We start from the raw sequence: 26,099 nt of genomic DNA, 5'->3' as shown, positions 1-26,099 counted from the left end.
CGCGCGAACGCTCCTCGCTGCGCAGACATTCCGCGTGGCGCGCGCGCGCTGCGCCGCCGAGCGATGCGCGCTGTGCGTAGGGAGCTGCGCACAGGATCTGCCCGGAACAGTTCCGGGCAGATCCGAATTTTAATTTTTTTTTATTTAAAATTTCTGGAAAAATAATTTTTATGGTGCTACAATTTTCTGAAAAATTTCTTGTGTGGTTACAAATAAATTATTCAATATCAAACCATACGATTTAGAAAAAACCTTGGCTCTGATACCACTGTTGGATCTGGGTTTTCTACACGCCCAAGCCCAGCGGAAGTTTAAAAATTTTAGATCTTGACATTCAAGATGTGTTTTGTTTTGGGCGCTCGTATGATTTTATAATCAAACATTCATAGGATGTTTATTAATATACCTTAGTGAATAATTTTCACTTGACTCCAACTACTCCGGTATCAGCGGACGTAGCTCTTGTTGTAAATCCCTATGAACATTCTTCGATCTCCTAATCCGGTCCACGACTGGAATATTTGTTACTCTTCTAAATTGCACTAAAAATTTAGAAGAACTTTTGCGTAGAGATAGAATACGAAGAAGAAATCGATTCAATTCTATTAATTAGAATTGCCGAAAACTTCTTGCAAAAGAAAGAAGAATTTTCGAGAGCAGCGCACACACAAAATTGGGAAAAGCCGAAAGTATTTCTTTTTTTCAATTCCAAGGAATTTTCGAATCATTGATATGCCATTAGAATAAAGAAATCTTATTATTTATTTAAGCCATCATTTACTTAATTAATCTAATTAATTAAGTAAACTCAAGATTCTAAAATCCTTATTCATTTTTTTAAAGCTTCGGTGGTCTCCCTTTTCAACCAAGTCAATACATATTCTATTATTTCAACTAATGGTCATTTCCTTAATTAATCACATTAATTAACTAATTAGATTTCAATAAATCTTTGGCTCTCAAAATTAGCACACTCATAATCATCCAATATTATTTTCTTTGTGTGCAAGTTTTTAAATTATGGTATCATGAATATTTCATATTACATAAATCAATACCATATTTTATAAAAACTTAATGGGTTATATTTTAACATAACCCATTAACAATCATAACCACGGACTTATCCTCTCGATGAATGATAACCACTTGGAAAGTCCGAGGGTGGGTTTTTCGGTATAATCATCATGACTACCCATCTGTATGTTTGGACATCTCTATGCCCTTACCAAGAAACGCAGTACACAACATCACAGATGCTAGTCTCGAGCTCAAGCGGCCTTTATCCCTGTTTTAGGCGGCTGAATCGACTAGGAACGAATTTAGAATATGCAGTGTTTACAAATTAGTTTCAACATCGAATTACGATTCATTTTATTAAAGCATAATCAAGGACTTTATCTATGCTGTTTGCATGGGTATACAGATAAAGTATAACAAGACCATAAAGAGTTAAATTATATTAAAATAAAGATTGTTCATTTCACTTGAGTCAATAAATTCCCTAGCCAACCGTTGGTTTGCATGACATCTACTCTAACACTATGTTTATGTAAGTATGTAATGAGTTTTGCAAGCTCGTTTTGATTGTGACATTGATGACACGAAAATAGTTTGTACTCGTTTATATTTCCAATATTTATTATTGCATTTTGAGAGATTATTACTTATTTAAGAAAAAATTTTAGTTTCCGCAAATTTTAAGTAGTTTTAAATTACGGTACGTTACAGTTATGATTCTGATCAAAAATAACTACCTCTAACTCAGGTATTTTCCTCTCTAGGAAATAGAAAACCAAAAATATTAAGCTGATCAAGCAACCATCTCTGATCCATGCAATTCCTATCAGCAAAGTTCTATCACGGATCACGGTCGTAGAAACAAAAATAACTTTTTTTGCCTCTGGTTTGCCCCAGATGGATCCCAAGGCAATGGAAAAATCATTTTGTTTGAACCGACTGAGCCGACCTATTCAGTTCATATTTCCATCAACCTAACGATGCAAGAGGTGGAAAGGATTGTTCAAATCAAATTAAAGAAGTTTGATTTATATGTAGATCATCGGACGGTCATTCATTTTTCCCATGTCAAGACCCTGAAGAAGTTGACAAACCTTGAAAATCAAACACTGGACTACACTGAGACAAATCTTATGTTTGAAGCATTGGAAAGAAGATATTTCTTTGCAATGATGATACGAAAAAGTACACTCCGGATTATGTTGAACAAGAAAAGGGGACAATTTAAATCCTCACAGTCCAACGGCCATAGATGATGCAGATATGATAAGTCAGTTCGAGATGGATGCTCTTGGGCTATCTATGAATGTGAAAGTAATGCAACAAGAAAGTAACTGAAGTTCCACTCATGACTACCACTGAGATGTTAAAATCTATGGATAGCATTGTAGTGGCTCAGATCTCTTCCCTTGATCACACTTAATCTATATTTACTTCTTGATCTTCCATACCTCTTCACGCTGCGACAACAAAGATTGCTGAAAATATTTGACTACTCCAACTGCTCAACAAAACCAAGGAACGAAAGAACAATATAACTCTCCTCCACCTCAAGAGACATCCGTTGAAGTAATAATTGATCTTTTGTTTCAATCAGATCAGCCGCCCATTCCGAAGAAAATAAAATTAATGAAATTGAATATACTAATCTGCATATCAGTTTAGAACAAAATTTGATTGGAACTTGAACTGCCTCATACTTCATCAGTCTCCTCTCCTCCACATGAACAAGAACCAGAGCAGGTCGATGTTATTATTGAAAATCCAAATCCCTATAGTCTGGAAATATTGAATAATTCACTCAACAATTTAAATATTGAGATCATTGTCTTCATCATAATCAATTGGCCTCCAACTTGGATCTGGAGCTTTTCAAGACAAAGATCATCTCTTAGAATGCCGAAGTAATCGAGGTTTTCAATAATCATTTTGGACACGTTGTAGATATTCGAATGACCCAAATAAAATCCGCAGTTGATCTGAAAAAAAAGATTGATCAAGCTCAGGCTTCCCTATCAAACCAGATCGAAACCTTCAGCACATAGCTTACTGAAGTTGTTTATTTTATGTAGACCGATAAAGGTGATGGCAAAAAAGGGGAAAAGACCAAAGAAAATCCTAAATTATATGCTCCTCCTCCACCTTCTCAGGACAAAAAGTCGCCTGGTGGTGATTTGGTAGTCATTGCAGCTCAAGTGGTGGCCATAGCAGTTCAAGAGACGATAGTGGTGGTTATAAGCCCAATCATTCATCCCACCAGTCTTTCAGAAAAACTATATATGTTTTGATTATGTAAATATCTATAACAACTCTACTTTCAATAACTATCTTTGTTTTTACTTAGCTTTTTCATTACAAAAAAGGGAGAAATTTTTAATTAAGATAAAAATTTGGGTTTAAGTTTTGGTGATTATAAACTAAACTAATCCAATAAGATTAAACTAATATACTACGTTATCAATCTAATACGGAGTAATGAACTAATGGATAAAGAACTGAACTTATGGACAAAGAATGTTTATAAGTGAATTGAATTAGTATTGGACCTAATGAACTTAAAGAACAAAATGGTACCAGTCCGACTTATTAGGGATAAATTGAGCTGAATCTCTTAATTCAGAAAAGAACAATTGAGCTAATCATCGGACGTGTCTAAATATCACCGATTGATCGAAATTTTTGGTTTATAAAAGATCAACTGAGCTGAATCCCTTTTGCGGTTTACCTCAAAATATTCTCTACATACAACAGACAATTCCTTAAGAGTTCAATTTGAATTTATTCAGTAAGGACAAGTTATATTATTTTTCCATAGTAGAATAGAAGATCCTTTCGTTACCATATCTAGCTAGTGTCCAAAGGAATTAATTTTTCCCAGTACTATATCCGGAAAGATTACAAGGGCATGTGGTATTCCCTGATGAATTTTCGGGAATCCAGTACGTATGTGAGTACCATTCAAATTTTTTGGCGTTGGAACCATTATCTACAAAAGGAGAGTGCATAAGAAATTTTGAAGACAACTGAAACTCTGAATCTTTGCTATTACTAACATTTCTGATTTATTATCAGCATCTCTCAAATTTCTATCTTCAAGATGATCTGCACATGTTTAAAGTCTTATCATATCGATTGAGGTACACTTTGTGCACTTGTTTATTTCTCACTTATCTGTTGTTTGTCTGAACTGAATTGTATTGAGAATCTTGTAAAGGTTAGAAAACCTACTTCTAAACAAACTGAGATTGTTGCACGGTTGTTAGGAGTTTCAGCACAGAAAGATGTTGAACCGAGCTAAAGTGAGTTTTGTATAAGGGTTGTACTAATCAAATCTTCTAATGGAATCCTTTTGGAAACAGAAAAAAGTCATGCATATAAGTTTGTCTATGAACTTCCATAAACAAACACTCGACTTTATTTACTTTTAGTCACACACTTATCTGATCTGATTCTTTCTGTATATATGTTATTTACTCTGTTTATTGAGCTTTTTTCACTTTTATTCATCTTGCTTGAGTCACTTAGTTTGATTGGAAAATTATTTCAAGCTGCTAACCTAATTTGATTTGCAAAATCTGCTATAATTGTTTAATAGATTTATTCACCCCTTCTAAACTTATTTTCGATCCTAACATCTTGATTTTGTTTGTGTGTGGATATATAGTTGGAACGTTCATCATTTGTATTTGTTTAAGATTTTTTTTATGACGTGGGAACCTGCAATCGCTATCCTTTAGTGTGTATTGGGCAATAGCCTTCAAACTACGCTAGCTAGATATACTACATCGAACAAGACTTTTGTGATAAACTCGCATGAGAAAGTGTTGGTTGGAGGATTCAATCTCCTAACTATCGTGCTTAAGCTTTATTGGGTTAGAGATATGTAGTTTTAATGCACCCTTTCAAATTTAATTGCATTATGGAATAAAGAGTTTCATATTCATTGAATATTGGACCCCTTTCGACTTTTAAATTCTAATGATTGGCATCAATTTTAGAAATTTTATTGTGTAAATGGAGAATGTAAAAAGATCACTTAATGGAAAAAGCTAGTGATGTTCATCAGGAAAGGATAAAGGATGTTGATTTAGTGAAATATTTAGTTATCGATTGTAATAAAGATGAAGGTGTATCAAAGTATAAAAAGAGAGATAGAAAAGAAGCTTATTCTAGATCACAATTTTGAGAACACTTTTAAAAATTATTTTTTGAAACAGAGAATATGTAAAAAGCTAAATTCAAATATTGTTGGAGAGAGATTAAGACTAATCAAAAAATAAATGAGAAACAACCACTAAAGAAATTTATGATATAATTGATGTCTTTTATCAGAAAACACTCAGAGAATTTGCATTACCATAGACATGGATATCAATACAAAAAGGTGAGAAACATGTGTTTGACTACCCATTTTATTGATGATGAGTGGGCTTTACAGAATATAATTTTGAATTTTTGTCCAAAAGAGTTGAAAATGTTTGCTTGATTGAAGGATCGACAAGATTTTTATGATCACTATTGGTAATGCTTCATCAAATGATGATGAGTTACATATTGCAAAAAAGTTTGATAATTGGTGAAAAATATATTAGGGAGAAGTATTTACATATGAGATGTATTGCACATATTGTGAATATTACTGTTTAGGATGGTTTGAAAGACAAAGACGAACATTTAGCTATCACTCGAATTAGAGGAGTTGTGAGGTGTGTTCGAAATTCCGCAGCTAGATGAATGCATTTTTAGAGTAGGTGCCCAGCGAACCAGCTTGTGGCTTGAGCTTTTATTGACTCTAATATCTTTATTTTAATAATATTTTACGATTTTATCTAATTATGACATTATACTTTATCAGTATATTCATGCAAGCTGCACAGATAAAGACCTTGAATATACAATAGGTACCATGAGCTCTACCTTACAACGTAAGATCATGAAACTTCTTAGGAAGTGTACTGTATATTCTAAAGAGGTTCCTAGTCGAATCATCCGCTTAAATTAAAGATAAAAATCACTTGAGCTTGAGACTAGTATCTGTGATGTAAACTCCATGTTTCATTGGCAAGGGTATGAAGATGTCCATTCATACAGATGAATTATCATATGATGATGCACTGAACACCCCTCCCTTGGACTGTCCAAGTGGTTCTCACTTATCAGTGGAATAGGCCACGGTTATGGTTGTACACCACTAGTCCTTTGACCCGAGACAATGTAGGGGCTATACATACTAGCATGCACTTTGAACCATCTACTAACTCCATTGAGGGTCATCAAGTGATGAGGTTGAGTGTAGTTTCTAAATACGCAGGAGCAAATGCATTGTAGTCAGGGATTCACCGTTTGCCTATGGGTGAAGATATCCTATGAGATCTGATGAGTTAATAGTGCAAGGAGTCTCTGGTCAGAGCAAAAAATGTGCTTTAGGAAAATGTGTTTTCCTAGTTGCACATACTATGCTACTATTAGTACTCAAAGATAAATCACATAGTTATTGAATTCATATGCAACTCTCGATATACCAATGGTTGCAGATTGATCGAGATATATGTGTTGAAGGGACAATACTATACGCAAACTATGACTTAAGGTTCTTGCAGGCATTATCAGCGATACCTAGGGGATAATGGGGCAATGCTACTAAACGTTCTTTCCATGATCTGATGGGTGCAATTAGAAATGAGTTCTGACATTTTTGATCAAGAAGTTGATGAAAATAATGGGGCTAATTAGGGTAAGCTCGAATAAGAATAAATGTTATTCTGAATCAAATGGAGATTTGAACCCACGACTGTATCTCTGAAGCATTGAAGGTCACACAATTATCGGATTATGCGTTTCCGTTGAGAAAATCAAGCTCAAGGAGTTGAATTTAGTGACTATAGTTTGATAGATATCAAACATGATGTTTATAAACGAGTTTTTAACTAGATTCTATAAGATGGAAGAAATGGAAGTTAGCTTAATTACTAATTGACGAAAGATAGTGGAACTGCCTATTTTGGTGGATGAGTTCACTAAACTGACAGCTGCCCAATATGATAAGTGAAAATTTTGATCTTTGAAATTTTTTATATTTAATATATGAACAAAACTTGTATCTCTGACATATCGTCACTGTCAGATCGTCGATCGAGGTTATAATGAGTTCGAAACCATTTATTTAGTGAATTTAAAATTTATTGATTAAATGATCGTGCTAGTAATGATGATTACTAATATGTACAAACTCTCAAAAAATGTTCTACAGTGATCTAGAATTAATTAACTGATGAGTTAATTATATAAATTAAATAATGGCTATTTAATTTAATTAATGTGTCTATTCATGTATTAAATGTACATGTGCAGATATATTAATGTTCATATATATACACTTTATATAGAGATATAAAATTTGTGTATGTATAATATTAATATATCATGCATTATAAAAAAATGATATAATAATAATATGAGAATTTTATTTAATTAAAATTTAGAGTCTCGGTGAGACAAGAATTAGTAATCCAGATGGGAGAGGGATTCCTGATGGGATCAGGAATCACACTCTATAATTATATCCTAAGGGGAAATATAACATGAGAGAGTTTATGCACTCAAAATTTCACCAAAATTCCATCCTTCCCAAAGTACCTCTCAGCCATCTCCAAGAATTTGGTGAAATATTTCTTGTAGAAGCCCGTATTTCGTATTTGTAAATTTACAGAATTATTTAAAATTTTTCTCTTTAAATAAATAACATGCATCATACATAAAATAAACTGATAAATGGATTTAACTTTAAAATAACAACGGAAGTAAATATTGTGTTTCAAAACAACAACTTAAAAATTATTCGACGTATTAAAACTGGGTTTGAACATAAAATAGTGAATAACTGAAACATGAGGTCCTCGGGTTCCTACTACTGCTGACCCAAGCTAGCTCACTAGTCCCCGCCCTCAGTCTCGACCTCATCAGTACCTACAACAATCAAGTCTAGTGAGTCTAAAGACTCAACATGCATATATCATGAATAACAAGTAAATATATCATAAAATTTTGTGTAACGTAAAAATATCGTATCGTAAAGCGTAAGGTGAAAATCGTGTCATGAATAATTATAAATACGTGCATATCTGAAAATCATACGTAAAAGCTTTGCTCGATAGAACTCTGTCATAACATATCATATCGTAATTTTTTGGTAGAGATAATGTTTCTACGCAAGTGGCCCGTAACATAACATGAGCATCTGATCAGACTAAACCACAGTATACTGGGCGATAGAGATCATCACAGCCCTTGAACTGGATATCCGTACCCATACATAATCGTAAACCGGCCGTAAGTCACCGGGTGAAGCAATCCCATAAGCGTAAGGTGGCCACAAGTAATATCGCATATATCTCAAAAATAAACATTTTATATTTCATGCACGTAATATAATTTTAACCATGTTTTTATCGAGTGAGTTGGATCGTTCCCAGGCTTGCTGCGACCTAATTCTAACATGAGAAACATGCAAATAATCTGAACTTGACAAAGACTTCACAACCGAACCAAAAAGGAGACAACTACGCCCAACAAACTTAGTATTCAACCATGGCTTCGTACCAACCCGAACCGACATTGAACCATCGTTTAGCCATGATTAAAATACACCTAAAATACTGGAAAACATAACCCTAGGCTTGTAATACACGAAAAATGTGAATGGAGGCCAAAATCGTGAAACGCTCTTTCGAGAGTCATTTTGGCACATTGTTCGGTAAATTCTCGTACGACCTCCAAACTTAATCAAATCACAAACGGCCAAAAACATGACCTTCCTAACTCATTAAAGTACTGTCCAATCCAAGGCTATAGGCTAAAAGCTGTAAGGCTTGAGATTTATTAATCTTCATTGATGTGATATTCGGAAGATATGAGTATGCATGACATGTAATGAGAAGCACTAAATGAGATTATGAAATATTGCATTGATGAGACACCGCCCCGTACTTCCTTTTCTACCGCACCCGCGGTAGGTGGACAGAAAGTTAGAGTTTTTGAAGATAGGGAGACTGCACCCGCGCCTAGAGAAGCACCGCACCCGCGGTGGATAGGCAGAAAGTTGGCCATTTTTACAGTAGGGTCACCGCACCCGTGGTCCAGAAGCAGGGCACCCGCGGTGCTGCTACAGTAGTACTACCGCACCCGCGGTCGGCGATGCTAGGATATTGATAGGGTTGCCGAGAGTTAAGCGCACCCGCGGTCCGGGAGAAGCGCACCCGCGGTGCCCTGTGGGAGAAAGCCACCTTTGTTTCTTATGATGACACATGGCATATATATATATAGAATTGTGATGAGTCTTCATTTTCAGCAGTTCCATCAGTCAAGAATCGAGGGAGAGAGTGAGAGAAAAGGGAAGGCTCTTTCATCTACAAAGCTAGCTTGTGCAAGATTTAACCATCCCAACTTCAATCCAAACATAGATTATTGCTCATCTCATCAAGTGCTACAAAGGGATGTAAGTATTGTTCATTTCCAGCATGTTTTGAAATCTATATGTTGGAGGAATGATGATTTGAGTAGAGATATATGTTCTTGAGATTTTGTACATCGTAGAAACGTAAACGTATTGAAGAAATGATATCGTATATGATTGTTCTCAATTTCCAGCATATAAATATTCCGATTTCCGCATATTTCGAGATGCTAACGAGTATATTATGTTGGTTATGAATTGAGGATTATGGTTTGTTGATATATGTTGAAATTCTTATTGTTTGAGTTGATCGGTATATCGAGAATCCGCCGTTATGCCGTCGAAATGCATTGAAATGAAATATTGATTCCTATGTGTATTGAAGTGTACTAGAGCTTGATAGAATGTACATTGATGATGCCATTTCAGATTTGTATTGGCGACTTTGACATCGAGACTTCGACATCGACAGAGATTGTGCGACGAAAGGTATAATTCATGTGAATTCGGGAGATACGACTCGAATCAGACTTGGTTGGAGTTTCCCTAAATCACATACTAGATTTATTACTTATATTTGATTATGATTATGTCTTGTTTATAGATTTATATTCAAGCATGGAAATAGGAGAGTCATTGGCAGACTTGCTAAACTAGACGTTCGGTGGTATCGACGCTTCGGATCAGATTCAATCCGATTGTAGACATTCGATACAGACAGGACCGAAGTCTAGGAATAAGACGTACAGTTACCCCGGTTGGGAGGGTAGGTGACAGACAGTGACGTTTTATTCACACCGGGATCCTTAGAGTTAGAGTCGAGTCGAGTCAAGATATGAATTGAATTGAGTTGCATGCTTCTTTTATTTTGATTTCAGAGATTATGGAATCCATTGTTACTGCATGCTTATTTGATTTGAATTCCTAGACTATGAAACCTATTGTTATGAATTTTACGCATGATAACATGCCTTATGATTTATATTGTGTATATGCATGTATACATGTTTTATACTGGGATTTATTCTCACCGGAGTATCCGGCTGTTGTCTTGTTTTGTATGTGTGCATGACAACAGGTGGGACAGGATCGGGGTCAAGAAGATGATGAGAGAAGATGAGTTAGAGTGGTGATTCCGGACTTATTGTAGACTGGGTTTAATACTTGAAATTTAGTAGTTGAACATTAGACTAGTTTGAATAATTGTTGTACATTATTGTACTTTTATACTGAGATGTATATTAGTTAGATTCCATTACGTTCCGCACCTACATTTTTTAAAAAAAGAAAAATTTTTAGACCCTGTTTATCTTAATTGATAATTAAATCCAAAGATGATTAAGAAGATGATTAGCGTCCGGGTCCCCACAAAATCCAAACAAGAACTCAAAACAAGCCTACTGAACCGCAACAATGCTGCTGTCAAATTTCAGTGGCATCAGCTGTTCTTGCTTCTCTTTGTTTACAAGGCTAATGGCCATTGGGGCTTGAACCATCAACCAGAGCCTCTTTCCAACATCCTAAGGGGTGGCTTGAACCATGGCTAAGGGCTCTAGGCGAAACACAATCCAAGCAAACACCTAAGACAACACAAAGCTCCACCCGAGAACACCATGTGCTGTACCGTGGGGGGTGTTGCTTCATCTTGCTGTCATATATCATTCCAGTGGCCATATGATCAACCATAGCTTGATCTAGACATCATGAGGTATTGTGTGAACCATGGATAAGGGCTAGAAGCCAAACAAGATCCACCCAACACCAAGAAGCCGAAGCTTCACTCACACAGGAAATGAGAAAATCGAAGGGGCACTTGTGTTGTTGCTTTGAAATTTCGATGGATTCATGAACCAAGACTTGAAAGGCTGTCTTGGTCACGTCCTAGACATGCTAAGGGAAGGTTCTAACCATGGTTACAGGCCTTAGACCAACCAAGATTCGAACCCTCGCCTTAGACAAACAAGAATCAAGAATCGAGACTCAAACTCGCAACTATGGAAGAATGTTGCTGTCAAATCTCTTCCTTGCGTGCATGGGCTGGAACCGATGAACCAACATGACTCTAACCCACCCTAGTACATGCCGAGATGCAGCTTGGAGCGCCTAGAACCAATAGACTCCCTGTAATCATAAAAAACACACAAACCGTGAAGCACAAGGAAGTGGCCGAGAGGGGCTGTGCAGTTTTTATGAAATGTTGCTGTCATGTTTCGGTTTTGCTATTAAAATCATGAACATGTGATGTTTTAAAATACCTATAGGACTTGATTGAAGAGCAAAGAACAATATAAACATGCCTGAGATTTTTGTTTTGAAGAAAACAAACAACACGACGAACACGGCGCGGCGGAGACGGAGTTTTGCATCTTACTTTTCTCTCTTATTCTTCTTGATGAAACTCACGATTTCATGCTATTATTCTCTCTGAAATTTCGAAGGTATGGGGTGGAGGAAATGTTAAGTGGTGAAGGGGAAGGTTACCAAGATGAATAATGAGTCAAGAAATGCATTAAGATAGGAGCTATAAGTGAGGGATTTGAATGACACAAGGATTGATTCCTTCCTTCTTGTTGCTCGAAAATTGTGGGATCGGTAGGCTAGATTAGTGGTTTTATTAGGTGCATGATGATGCTTAATTATTAATTGTTGGTGATTTAAAATGAAGGAATTATCATATCAAGAAAGGATAAGGAAAGGTGGCAATAATGGAGAGTTGCCAAACATGTAAGGATTGATTCTAAGGGGGCCGAAAATTGCTTAATAAATGGAGGAAAAATATTGCTTAATTATTGAATTTTAACTCTTTAAAGTTTTAAACACTTATTATGTATTTTAGTGAAATAATAAATTAATTTAGGATAGTAATTTTATTGCATGCTTGGCTAAGTCTTAAAATAAATTACGAACATGTTAAGTTACAATTTCTTAAATAAAATAGGTCTAGATTAATTTATCCCAATTGGTTACACATTTTAATTTATACTTTTAATTAATTATTGGACATAAAAAAACTTATTTACTACTTAACTGCAATTAATTAAATAAATCCATAAACATTCTTTTACATTAAAATAAATTATTCTTTGGCTTAAATTAAATTTATGAATATTTTCTTATTATTAAATTTTATCTCAATACTCCAACTCTAGTCCGGTCTCGCGCATTTAACCGAAAAGATAAAACTAAACTTCTGCGATTTAAAATAAATGATCATGACTAAAAAAATTTTAAAATGCCTTAAACACTCCATAAATATAAAAAAAATCATTGTTAATTTAAATAATAGCAATTATGTATGGCTTATACGTAATCTGATTTATCGGGTACTACAACTCTCCCCCCCTTAAAAGAAATTTCATCCTCGAAATTAAAACTTACCGAATAACTCGGGATACCGACTCCTCATTTCTGGCTCAGATTCCTACGTAGCTTTCTCCTCCGAATGATTAAGCCATTTGACTTTCACTAGATTAACCAGTTTGTTCCGAAGCTTCTTTTCCTGTCTGTCTAAGATTTGCACTGGTCTTTCTTCATAAGACAGGTTCGGAGTGAGCTGCAACGGTTCGAAATTCAAGATATGTGAAGGATTCGCCATATACTTCCTCAGCATAGAGACTTGGAACACATTGTGTACTCCGGCCAGATTCGGCGGAAGAGCAACATGATAAGCTAACGTCCCAACGCTGTCGAGGATCTCAAACGGTCTGATGAATCTCGGACTAAGCTTTCCTTTCTTCCCGAACCGCATGACACCTTTCATAGGTGCTATCTTCACGAAAACTTGGTCGCTAATGGCAAACTCTAGATCTCTCCTCCTCTGATCCGCATAACTCTTCTGTCGACTCTGAGCAGTCCTCAACCTATCATGGATCTTGACTACTACATCGGTAGTCTGCAGAATAATCTTCGGACCCAATTCTAATCTCTCTCCTACTTCATCCCAATGAATAGGCGATCTGCATTTACGACCGTACAGTGCTTCATACGGAGCCATACCTATAGACGACTGAAAACTGTTGTTATAGGTGAACTTTACCAAGGGCAACTTCGACTCCCAACTCCCTGAGAAATCGATGACACATGCACGGAGAAGATCCTCCAAAATCTGGATAACTCTCTCATCTGTCTGTGGGTGGAAAGCTGTGCTAAGCAACAACTTCGTACCCATAGCCGAATGCAAACTCTTCCAAAATGAGGAAGTGAATCTAGGATCTCGGTTAGACACTATAGAAACGGGAATATCATGAAGTCGAACTATCTCTCGGATATACAACTCCACATACTGAATCATAGTGAAAGTCGTCTTAATAGGCAAGAAGTGCGATGATTTGTTAAGACGATCAACAATCACCCAGATAGCATTTGATTCTCTGACTGACTTCAGCAGACCGACAACGAAGTCCATGGTAACATTCTCCCACTTCCACTCGGGAATAGAAAGAGGCTTGAGCATACCTGCTGGTCTCTGATGTTCCGCTTTGACTAGCTGACACGTTAGACACTCGGATACAAAACGTCTTATATCCTTCTTCATCCCGGGCCACCAATACAACAACTGCAGATCTTTGTACATTTTCGTACTCCCAAGATGAATAGAGTACGACGACATGTGGGCCTCAGATAAAATATCTGCTCGAATAGAGTCACTGCTAGGAACCCACATTCTGTCTCGATATCTTACAATGCCGTCGCTAACTGTATAAAAGATACTGCCCTTGGCCTCATCTCTTTGCTTCCACTTTGCCAACTGCTCATTTGCTGGCTGACCACTGCGAATACGGTCTAGAAGAGAAGACTGAATCGTCAAAGTAGATAGACGGGGAACTCTACCTCGAGGATATGTCTCTAGATCAAACCTCTGCATCTCAGACTGAAGGGGTCTCGGAATCGCCAAATGAGCCATCACTGCGACTTTCCTGCTCAACGCATCCGCAACTACATTAGCCTTGTCAGGGTGGTAGTTAATATCACAGTCATAGTCCTTCACTAGCTCCAACCAACGCATCTGACGCATATTCAACTCTTTCTGCGTAAAGAAGTACTTGAGGCTCTTATGGTCGGTAAAGATCTGGCACTTCTCTCCGTACAAATAATGCCTCCGAATCTTCAAGGCAAAAACTACGGCTGCCAACTCTAGATCGTGGGTAGGGTAGTTCTTCTCATGGATTTTCAACTGACGAGAAGCATACGTGATCACCTTCCCATGCTACATCAACACTGTGCCTAAACCGAGATTCGAAGCATCGGTATACAAAACAAAGTCTCTGGGCCCTGACGGCATGGCCAATACTGGTGCTGAGATAAGAGCTTGCTTTAAAGTATCGAAGCTCTTCTGACACTCATCGCCCCACACAAATTTCGCATTCTTCTTTGTCAACGACGTGAGTGGAACTGCGATAGAGGAGAATCCCTGAATAAACTTCCGATAATATCCTGCTAGCCCAAGGAAACTACGGATCTCTGATGCATTTTGCGGCACAACCCAATCTCTGACTGCTGCAACTTTCGCTGGGTCTACCTCGATACCGCTACTAGAAACGATGTGGCCTAAGAACGCCACCTTCTCTTACCAGAACTCGCACTTACTGAATTTTGCGAATAACTAGTGCTTTTGCAAGGTTTGCAATACTACGGTCAGATGTCTGCCGTGCTCCTCATGATTCTTTGAGTAGACGAGAATGTCGTCTATGAATACTATCACGAACTGATCAAGATACGGCTGAAATATGCGATTCATGAGATCCATGAAGATCGCTGGCGCATTCGTCAAACCGAACGGCATCAAAAGGAACTCGATGTGGCCATAACGAGTCCTAAAAGCAGTCTTGAGAACATCGGCGTCTTTCACCCTCAACTGGTGGTAACCAGAATGCAGATCAATCTTTGAGAATACTGAGGCTCCCTGCAACTGTCCAAATAAATCTTCAATCCTCGGAAGTGGGTATTTGTTCTTCAATGTAACCCTGTTCAACTCCCGGTAATCAATGCAGAGTCTCATCGAACCATCCTTCTTCTTCACAAATAAGACGGGCGTGCCCCATGGTGAAAAACTCGGGCTAATGAACTCCTTTTCAGGAAGTTCCTGAATTTGCTTCTTAAGTTCTGCCATCTCTGTCGGTGCTAGCCGGTACGGTGCTTTTGAGATCGGTGCGGTACCTGACATAAGATCAATAGAAAACTCCACTTCTCGCACAGGTGGCATACCAGACACGTCATCAGGAAATACGTCTAGAAAGTCCCTAACAATTGGGACATCGGAGGCTGACTGGCTGGATGCTTCGGGAACAGATACAAAAGTTGCCAAAAACGCTTGACACCCTTTATGCATGAGCTTCCAAGCCTGGACACAAGATATAATACGCGGTAAAGGAAAGTACATGTCTGGTTCGAATAAGGACTGTTCTCTCCCAAGAGGTCGGACCAGAACAGATGTCCGCTGGAAGTCAATCAAAACTCTGTTCCTTAATAGCCAGTCCATACCCAGAATGATGTCAAACTCTGGCATCGGCAATACGAGAAGATCTGCATAAACAAGGTTACCATGAAGTTCGAGGTCTATATCTCGGATCACATTAGTGGCTGCCAGCTCCTCTCCAAAAGACAGCACTACCGAATATGCTATATCTAGCCCAATGGTCTTGACCTTGAGGAAATTTGCAAAGGTCTCCGAAATAAACGAATGAGTAGCCCCTGAATCTATCAAGGCATTCGTAGCTGAACCAGCTATAAAGATTCTCCCTGAAAGGTTGGAACATCAAGCTGAACCCAATAATTTTGAAGGTTATAGTCATGCGAAGGTCAAAGTTATTCTACTCTAAATTCCCGAAATTAACACTGATTAAAACATGCAATCCTATCATCAATTTTATGTTCAAGATCTTAACCCAGACTCCCAAAACATTAAATATCAAATACAACTTAAAGCTTTAAGATACCTGTCAAGAGCATCATCTTCGGGTTTGTCTCCGCTGCATGGAGAGCAAAAACTCTGTCTTGGGTAGGCGGACTCCCCTGAGGGCAATTCTTCAGTAAGTGGTCAGGACTACCACACTTGTAGCACATCCCGGAATCATACCTACAAACTCCAGTATGGCGGCGTGAGCACTTGGCACATACTGGGTACTCCAAGGTCCTCGGGACTACACGTCCTTGCTGCTGCTATTCTCTGCTCTTGGATGGGCCGTGGAAAGGCATCTTACTCTGATGCTGCTGATGAGGAGGGCGGTACGGCGCCTGGACCGGTCGCTTGCCCTGGCGATCTCTCTCAATATCATTTTGATCCTGTTCTGCAGCTAGAGCTCTGGAGACAACGACATCATAGGTAGTAGGGCCAGCCACCCAAACATCACGGTGCAAGATCGGCCGTAGACCATCCATAAATTGCCTCAACTTGGCTCCAGCATCGTTTGCAATCAGTGGTACGAAATGGCAACCCCTCTCAAACTTACGGATAAACTCCGTAACAGTCATGTCTCTCTGCCTTAGGGTCATAAATTCCCTGGTCAACCTGGAACGCACCTCGTCAGTAAAATATTTAGAGTAGAATACCTCTGTAAAGCGCGTACAGCTCAGAGTGGCCAAATTCAGGGCTACAGATGCTCCTTCCCACCACAAGCGAGCGTCTCCTCCAAACAGATAGGTCGCACAACGAACCCTATCCTCATCTCCAAGCTCCATGAATTCGAAGATAACCTCTAGGGACTTAATCCAGCCCTCGGCAATCATAGGATCTGTCGTCCCTGAGAACTCCTTCGGTCTAATCTTCATGAACCGCTCATAGGTAGCCTCAGGCCCCGTCTGCCTGGCTACTCCAGCATTGTTCTCTGCAAACTATGCGAATAACTGAGTCATTCTGGCTAACATCTGGGCGTTCATGTCCGGTGGAGGGGGTGGTGGTAAGTCCCTCTCTTGCCTATGATCCTCACCGTTCTCATCACGATGTTCATCATCTCTCATGCGCTCAAGAATGCGTCTAGGAGGCATGTTGTTCCACACATACAACCCATACGTAACCAACATGCATAATTCCATTATTTTTTTAAATTTAAACAAATACTGCATAATCATAATCTTGACATAAAACATTTCATGAAAACATGCTGTTAAAATATTTCATACTTTAAACGAAATGCGTAAACGTAAAACTTACACACCGAAGACGTGACTTCATGAGCTTCTCGAGGTCAGTAGTAGTACAACCCTTTACAAGAAAATAGGCTCTGATACCAACTGTAGAGGCCCGTATTTTGTATTTGTAAATTTGCGGAATTATTTAAAATTTTTCTCTTTAAATAAATAACATGCATCATACATAAAATAAACTGATAAATGGATTTAACTTTAAAATAACAGCGGAAGTAAATATTGTATTTCAAAACAACAACTTAAAAATCATTCGACGTATTAAAACTGGGTTTGAACATAAAATAGTGAATAAACTGAAACATGAGGTCCTCGGGTTCCTACTACTGCTGACCCAAGCTAGCTCACTGGTCCCCGCCCTCAGTCTCAACCTCATCAGTACCTATAACAATCAAGTCTAGTGATTCTAAAGACTCAACATGCATATATCGTGCATAACAAGTAAATATATCATAAAATTTCGTGTAACGTAAAAATATCGTATCGTAAAGCGTAAGGTGAAAATCGTGTCATGAGTAATTATAAATACGTGCATATCTGAAAATCATACGTAAAAGCTTTGCTCGATAGAGCTCTGTCATAACATATCATATCGTAATTTTTTTGTAGAGATAATGTTTCTACGCAAGTGGCCCGTAACATAACATGAGCGTCTGATCAGACTAAACCACAGTATACTAGGCGGTAGAGATCATCACAGCCCTTGAACTGGATATCCGTACCCATATATAATCGTAAACTGGTCGTAAGTCACCGGGTGAAGCAATCCCATAAGCGTAAGGTGGCCACAAGTCATATCGCATATATCTCAAAAATAAACATTTTATATTTTATGCACGTAATATAATTATAACCATGTTTTTGTCGAGTGAGTTGGATTGTTCCCAGGCTTGCTGCGACCTAATTCTAACATGAGAAACATGCAAATAATCTGAACTTGACAAAGACTTCACAACCGAACCAAAAACGAGACAACTACGCCCAACAAACTTAGTATTCAACCATGGCTTCGTACCAACCCGAACCGACATTGAACCATCATTTAGCCATGATTAAAATACACCTAAAATACTGGAAAACATAACCCTAGGGCTGTAATATACGAAAAATGTGAATGGAGTCCAAAATCGTGAAACGCTCTTTCGAGAGTAACTTTGGCACATTGCACCGTAAATTATCGTACGACCTATAAACTTAACCAAATCACAAACGGCCAAAAACATGACCTTCATGACTCATTGAGGTACTGTCCCGTCCAAGGCTATAGGCTAAAAGCCAACCAAAAACAAAAAACAAGCCTCTTGAACCGCAACAATGCTGCTGTTAAATTTCAGTGGCAGCAGCTGTGCTTGCTTCGCTTTGTTTACAAGGTTAATTGCCATTGGGGCTTGAGCCACCAACCAGAGCCTATTTCCAACATGCTAAGGGGTGGCTTGAACCATGGCTAAGGGCCCTAGGCCAACCACAATCCAAGCAAACACCTAAGACAACACAAAGCTCCACCCGAGAACACCATGTGCTGTACCGTGGGGGGTGTTGCTTCATCTTGCTGTCATATATCATTCCAGTGGCCATATGATCGACCATGGCTTGATCTAGACATCATGACGTATTGTGTGAACCATGGCTAAGGGCTAGAAGCCAACCAAGATCCACCCAACACCAAGAAGCCGAAGCTTCACTCACACAGGAAATGAGAAAATCGAAGGGGCACTTGTCTTGTTGCTTTGAAATTTTGATGGATCCATGAACCAAGCCTTGAAAAGCCATCTTGGTCATGTCCTAGACATTCTAAGGGAAGGTTATAACAATGATTACAGGCCTTAGACCAACCAAGATTCGAACCCTCGCCTTAGATAAACAAGAATCAAGAATCGAGACTCAAACTCGCAAATATGGAAGAATGTTTCTGTCAAGTCTCTTCCTTGCGTGCATGGGCTGGAACCGATGAACCAAAATGACTCTAACCCACGCTAGTGCATGCCTAGATGCAGCTTCGAGTGCCTGGAACCAATCGACTCCCTGTAATCATCAAAAACACACAAACCGTGAAGCACAAGGAAGTGGCCGAGAGGGGCTGTGCAGTTTTTATGTAATGTTGCTGCCATGTTTCGGTTTTTCTATTAAAATCATGAACATGTGATGTTTTAAAATACCTATAGGACTTGATTGAAGAGAAAAGAACAATATAAACATGCCTGAGATTTTTGTTTTGAAGAAAACAAACAACACGACGAACACGGTGCGGCGGAGACCGAGTTTTGCTTCTTACTTTTCTCTCTTATTCTTCTTGATGCAACTCACGATTTCTTGCTGCTATTCTCTCTGAAATTTCGAAGGTATGGGGTGGAGGAAATGTTAAGTGGTGAAGGGGAAGGTTACCAAGATGAATAATGAGTCAATGATTGCATTAAGGTAGGAGCTATAAGTGAGGGATTTGAATGACACAAGGATTGATTCCTTCCTTCTTGTTGCTCGAAAATTGTGGGATTGGTAGGCTAGATTAGTGGTTTGATTAGGTGCATGATGATGCTTAATTATTAATTGTTGGTGATTTAAAATGAAAAAATTATCATATCAAGAAAGGATAAGGAAAGGTGGCAATAATGGAGAGTTGCCAAACATGTAAGGATTGATTCTAAGGGGGCCGAAAATTGCTTAATAAATGGAGGAAAAATATTGCTTAATTATTGAATTTTAACTCCTTAAACTTTTAAACACTTATTACGTATTTTAGTGAAATAATAAATTAATTTAGGATAGTAATTTTATTGCATTCATGGTTAAGTCTTAAAATAAATTACCAACATGTTAAGTTACAATTTCTTAAATAAAATAGGCCTAGATTAATTTATCCCAATTGGTTACACATTTTAATTTAGGCTTTTAATTAATTATTGGACATAAAAGAACTTATTTACTACTTAACTCCAATTAATTAAATAAATCCATAAAAATTCTTTTACATTAAAATAAATTATTCTTTGGCTTAAATTAAATTTATGAATATTTTCTTATTATTAAATTTTATCTCAATACTCCAACTCCAGTCCGGCCTCGCATATTTAACCGAAAAGATAAAACTAAACTTCTGCGATTTAAAATAAATGATCATGACTAAACAAATTTTAAAATGCCTTAAACACTCCATAAATATAAAAGAAATCATTGTTAATTTAAATAATAGCAATTATGCATGTCTTATACGTAATCTGATTTATCGGGTTCTACATTTCTGCGACCATTGTTTCCACGGCTGCGCCCTACATTGTTGCACAGAATCCGGATTTTGGAAATTCGCACGATCTAGTAAATAATTGACGGTATTTTCTTACGAAATAAATAATTGAAATAAGATTTTAATTATTTATAGTAAAAAAAAGTTTTTACAAGAAATTTAATTAATTGAAATTAAATAAAAGAGTTTATTTAACTTATTAATTATAGCGGTTAGTCATGATTTACAGGATACATGATTTATAGATACTATGTGATATTATCGAAGAAATATAATGTTTGATAAATTATGATTAAAGGATGATCGAGAGCCATGACCAATTTTGATTAAAGGATGATCGAAACCATAACCACATAAAACCAAGGAAAAATTCGAAACCTACACTGAAAAAACCACCTAAAGACTGAACAAAATAACTGCAGTTGTCAAATCTTAAAAGTGCAAACAACTCAAAGTCTACTGTTTCAAAAGAAAAATTCAAACATGTTTCCAAAAAAAAATCTGTCCAATCAACAGCGTATTGAAATTCATAAATATTTAAAAATGTTGTTTTAACTCATGTCTCAAAAATCATAATGTGCCGAAGAAATGCAAGGTCCACGGGTTTTCGCGTGCACCCCAGCTCAGCCTACTCAGTCTTCAGCGCCTCCAGTCACCTCATCCACATGATCACCTCCGTCAATCACACCTAGTGAGTCTAAAGACTCAACAAACCTGAACCATTATAAAAAGTACATATACATATCATGCAACAGTGAAAAGTATTGTAAACAATAACTTTCATGATCTTCAAATGCATGAACATAAACATAAACATATTCATATCAAATCATGTCATCGTATACATAATCATATTTCATTTATTGAATTCAGATCATTAGTTTTGACATTCGTATCAGCTCTAAGTCGATGGATCCATCTACGTATAACCGTGGTACCCGACAGTGGGAACATCAGCGACAATCTCACTCGTCAACTGAGCTTTTGCCTTACATGTTCGTGTTCGTATTAGTCACAACCAACTCTCCTCTTTCAAAAACATGTAACCGTATTCATCACTTGTAAAATTCATCCATATACATACATTTTCTTAAAACCAAGCATGCAACGATTTTTCAGCATTATCATAAAAATTCATATTGATAATTCACATAAATATGCATTTTCAGTTATCAGGGTACTGCCAAGACTGTGAACAGAACTCGGGTTCAAAATGACCATTTTGCTTGTGAAACCCTAATTTGACCATTTTACCCCTGGCCCCTAAAATTTCGACCCGAATCCATCCAAACTTATCAAAACACCTTAAAATGTATTTTTCATCAATTCTTAAATGCGAAATAGAGTCTATGTATTAAATTCTATAATTCGTTTTAAACTTGGACCGAATTCCCGGTTTTAACCTGAACAACTCCAAAACTCAACCAAACTGTAACCATAGTTTAATGACTCCTAAACAAACCCCGTATAACCCAATATAAACCATCTATAACTTAAGACTTGTCAATATAACCTACTGGAACACGCAAAATGAACCACGCTCACCAAAATTGTTTAAGACACCTACACTGAACTAGCTGCGGCGTTGGGTAAGCTCCTAGGAGCCATGCACCAGTGCTGCAGCGCTACAAGCAATGAAGCTCAAGCGTTGTGATACTAAATGGGCAGCGCCGTGGCGCCATCCCTCGTGAACAAAAACCCAAATCAACTTCAAAGCAAAACTCTGTCCTACGCCCACACAGCCAGGACCAGACTTGAATCAACCTCTCTTAGACCATGACTGACTCCCCCTGACCTGCTCTAGCCTTGGCCCTCAGCCCCATGCACGCGAATGCACGTGAACCACCCGAACTCCCCAAAACCGAGCCACAAACAAGGAATTCGATTGGCCACAACCAGGGCTCGTTCCAGATCTGAAGTCTTCACCTAAAACTACTCTAAAACTCCTGAAAAACTTCCCTCAACTCTCAAGAACTGGAAGCCCCTTCAACCAAACAAAAATGTGAGCCATATAACAAAAACAATCAAGTTTTCATACCATACAAAATAAAAAACATGAAGGCAAAATGAAATCTGCCATGGATCGTGCATAAACATTCAAAAATATATATTATGGTGTGAAAGACAAGAAAACAAAGGTATAGGGTGTGTCTTTGCATTTATAACCTCGAAAAACAACTTAACGACGCGAGAGACGGACACCGGAGGGACGGGAAAGACCTTGGCTGCGATTTTCCTTGCAAAACCGATCAAAAACCTGTTGTTGGGAGAGAAGAGTTGGGCGGCCGAGTGAAGGGAGGTGGGGCTAGGGTTTTTAAGTGAAAAAATGGTATATCAAATAATAGGATAATGGGCCTAGGTCCAAAGTATTAAAGAGAAAGGAGATTGACCCAACATCCTATTAAAATAGTCCACTAAGCCATTAACAAGTGCGTAAAATATTTCGTTTAAATTCGTTTTCAAAAATATTACCCGAGCCTACAAAAATCTTACGTTTTGCTAAAAGTTGACTACCAGTTTAAAATATGATTCAACGTGTAAAAATATCTTTAAAATGCTCATTTTCGAAAATTACAAAATAAATACACCATATATTAAATAATTAAAAATAATTATTTAATGAGACATTTTTCCACAGCTGTCCCCGATCTATATTCCTCGTTCGAGCATCGAATGTTGTTAAAAGCCCTATTTTATGCAGTCAAGTAAACCATGCCATATAATCATAAAATCATGTCGTGATCATGTACTTAATGCATTTCAAATCATAAGTTGGACATTTTAATAAAATCCTAGATTTGAATGCAGTAAGATTATGTCGTTTGAATTTCTAGACCTTACAATTCCTCCCCCCTTTAACTAGAATTTCGTCCTCGAAATTTAAAACTTACCGAAAAGATCTGGGTAGCGACTCCTCATCTCAATCTTGGCCTCCCAAGTAGTCTCCTCCAAAGAATGATCGATCCACTTATCCTTGACCATTTTATAATTACTTTTTTTCAGAGTCTTCTTTCCTGTCTATCCAGGATCTGGGTAGGTCTTTCCTCGAAAGACAGGTTCGATGTCAACTGCAGAGGCTCGTAATTCAGCACATGCAAAGGATTCGACATGTACTTCCGCAACATCGAGGTGTGGAACACATTATGAACTCCCGCTAGATTCGATGACAATGCAACTCTGTAGGCTAGTGTCCCAACTCTCTCGAGAATCTCAAATGGTCCTATGACTCTAGTACTGAGTTTGTCTTTCTTACCAAATCTCATTACACCCTTCATAGTTGCAACTTTCACAAATACGTGGTTACCCACTGCAAACTCTAGATTTCTGTGCCGCTTATCAGCATAACTCTTCTGTCGGCTCTAAGTAGTATTCATCCTATCCCGGATCTTGACTACTAGCTTTTCAGTCTGTCTGACAATGTCTGGACCCAACTCTGCTAGTTCGCCTACCTCATCCCAATAGATCGGTGATTTTACACTTCCTCACATAAAGTGCCTCGTACGAAGCCATACTTATGGATGCTTAGTATCTATTGTTGTATGTGAACTCCATGAGAGATAACTTCGGCTCACATTTGACCTAGAAATCGATCATGCAAGCCCTGAGTAGATCCTCAAAGATCTGTATCACTCTCTCAGACTAACCGTCGTTCTGAGGATGGAAAGCTCTACTGAATAGCAACTTGGTACCCAATGCCTGATGCAGACTCTTCCAGAATGCAGATGTAATCTTAGGGTCCCTATCTGACACAATGGACACTAGAATCCCATGCAATCTGACTATCTCTCTGATGTACAGCTTTGCGTACTGAGTCATGGTGAAATTCTTCTTGATCGGTAGAAAATGAGATGCTTTAGTGAGTTCGATCGACTATCACCCAAATGACATTATATCCCCCAACTGTCCAGGATAACCCTATCCCAAAATCCATCTTGATGTTCTCCCACTTCCACTTTGGAATAGGGAGTTGTCTAAGATTTCCTGCAGGTTTCAGATGTTTTACTTTAACCTGCTGACATGTCAAGCACTTAGACACAAAACACAAAATATCTTGTTTCATGCCCGACCACCAATACAAAGGTTGTAGATCCTTATACATCTTCGTACTCCCAGGGTGAATAGAGTACCGGGTGCTGTGGGTTTCCTTCATAATGTCTTCTCTCAGTGAATCACCACTAGGAACCAACAGTCTGTCGTGTTATCGAACTACGCCATTCTCGGCAGAATACAGTCTCAGACCCTTGGACACTTCCCTCAGTCTCCATTTTTGTAACTGCTCATCAGAAGGATGACATGCTCAAATCCTGTCCTTCAGCATCTACTGTACTGTCAGGATAGAAAGATTAGGCACCCTAGTGTACACTGCAAGCTCGAATCTTTGTCTGTAAGGGTCTCTGAGCTGACAGTTGAGCAATCACTGCGTTATTCCTCCTCAAAGAATCTGCGACCATATTAGCCTTTCCCGGGTGGTAGCTAATGTCGCTGTCATAGTCCTTTACCAGCTCTAACCATCTCTGCTGTCTCATATTCAGCTCTTTCTATGTGAAGAATTACTTCAAACTCTCGTGATCTGTGAAAATCTTGCACTTCTCCCCATACAGCTAGTGTCTCAAAATCTTCAGAACGGATACTACTGCGGCTAGATCAAGGTCATGAGTCGAATAATTCTTCTCACTGAACCTTCAGCTCTCTGGACGCATAGGCTATCACTCTGTCATGTTGCATCAGAACTGTGCCCAACCCAAGCTTCAAAGCATCCGTGTAAAGCACATACTCCTCTTGCCCTGATGGCATCGCTAGAACTGACGCTGAAGTTAATGCTTGCTTCAGCTTCTCAAATCTCTCCTGGCACTCTGATCTCCAAATGAATTTGGCATTTTTCTTTGTCAAGGCAGTCATGGGTACCGCCATAGAAGAAAAGTCCTGAATAAACTTCCTGTAGTACCCAACTAGAGCCAAGAAACTGCGGATCTCTGTCACACTCTTAGGCGATGCCCAATCTCTGACTGCCTCAACCTTGCTGGGATCAACCTTGACTCCATCCCTGGAAATAATGTGGCCTAAGAACGCCACTCCGTCGAGACAGAATTCGTACTTGCTGAACTTGACATATAATTGTCTGTCTTTCAATGTTTGTAGTGTCGTTCTCAAGTACTAACTGTGCTTCCCTCTGCTCTTCGAGTAGATCAGTATATAATCTATTAAGACTATGACGAACTGATTCAAATACGGCTGAAATACGCAATT

The sequence above is a fragment of the Primulina tabacum genome, chromosome 11 (assembly GCF_025594145.1).
Source record: "Primulina tabacum isolate GXHZ01 chromosome 11, ASM2559414v2, whole genome shotgun sequence".
NCBI lineage: Eukaryota > Viridiplantae > Streptophyta > Magnoliopsida > Lamiales > Gesneriaceae > Primulina > Primulina tabacum.
Note: the sequence above shows the minus strand (reverse complement) of the source record.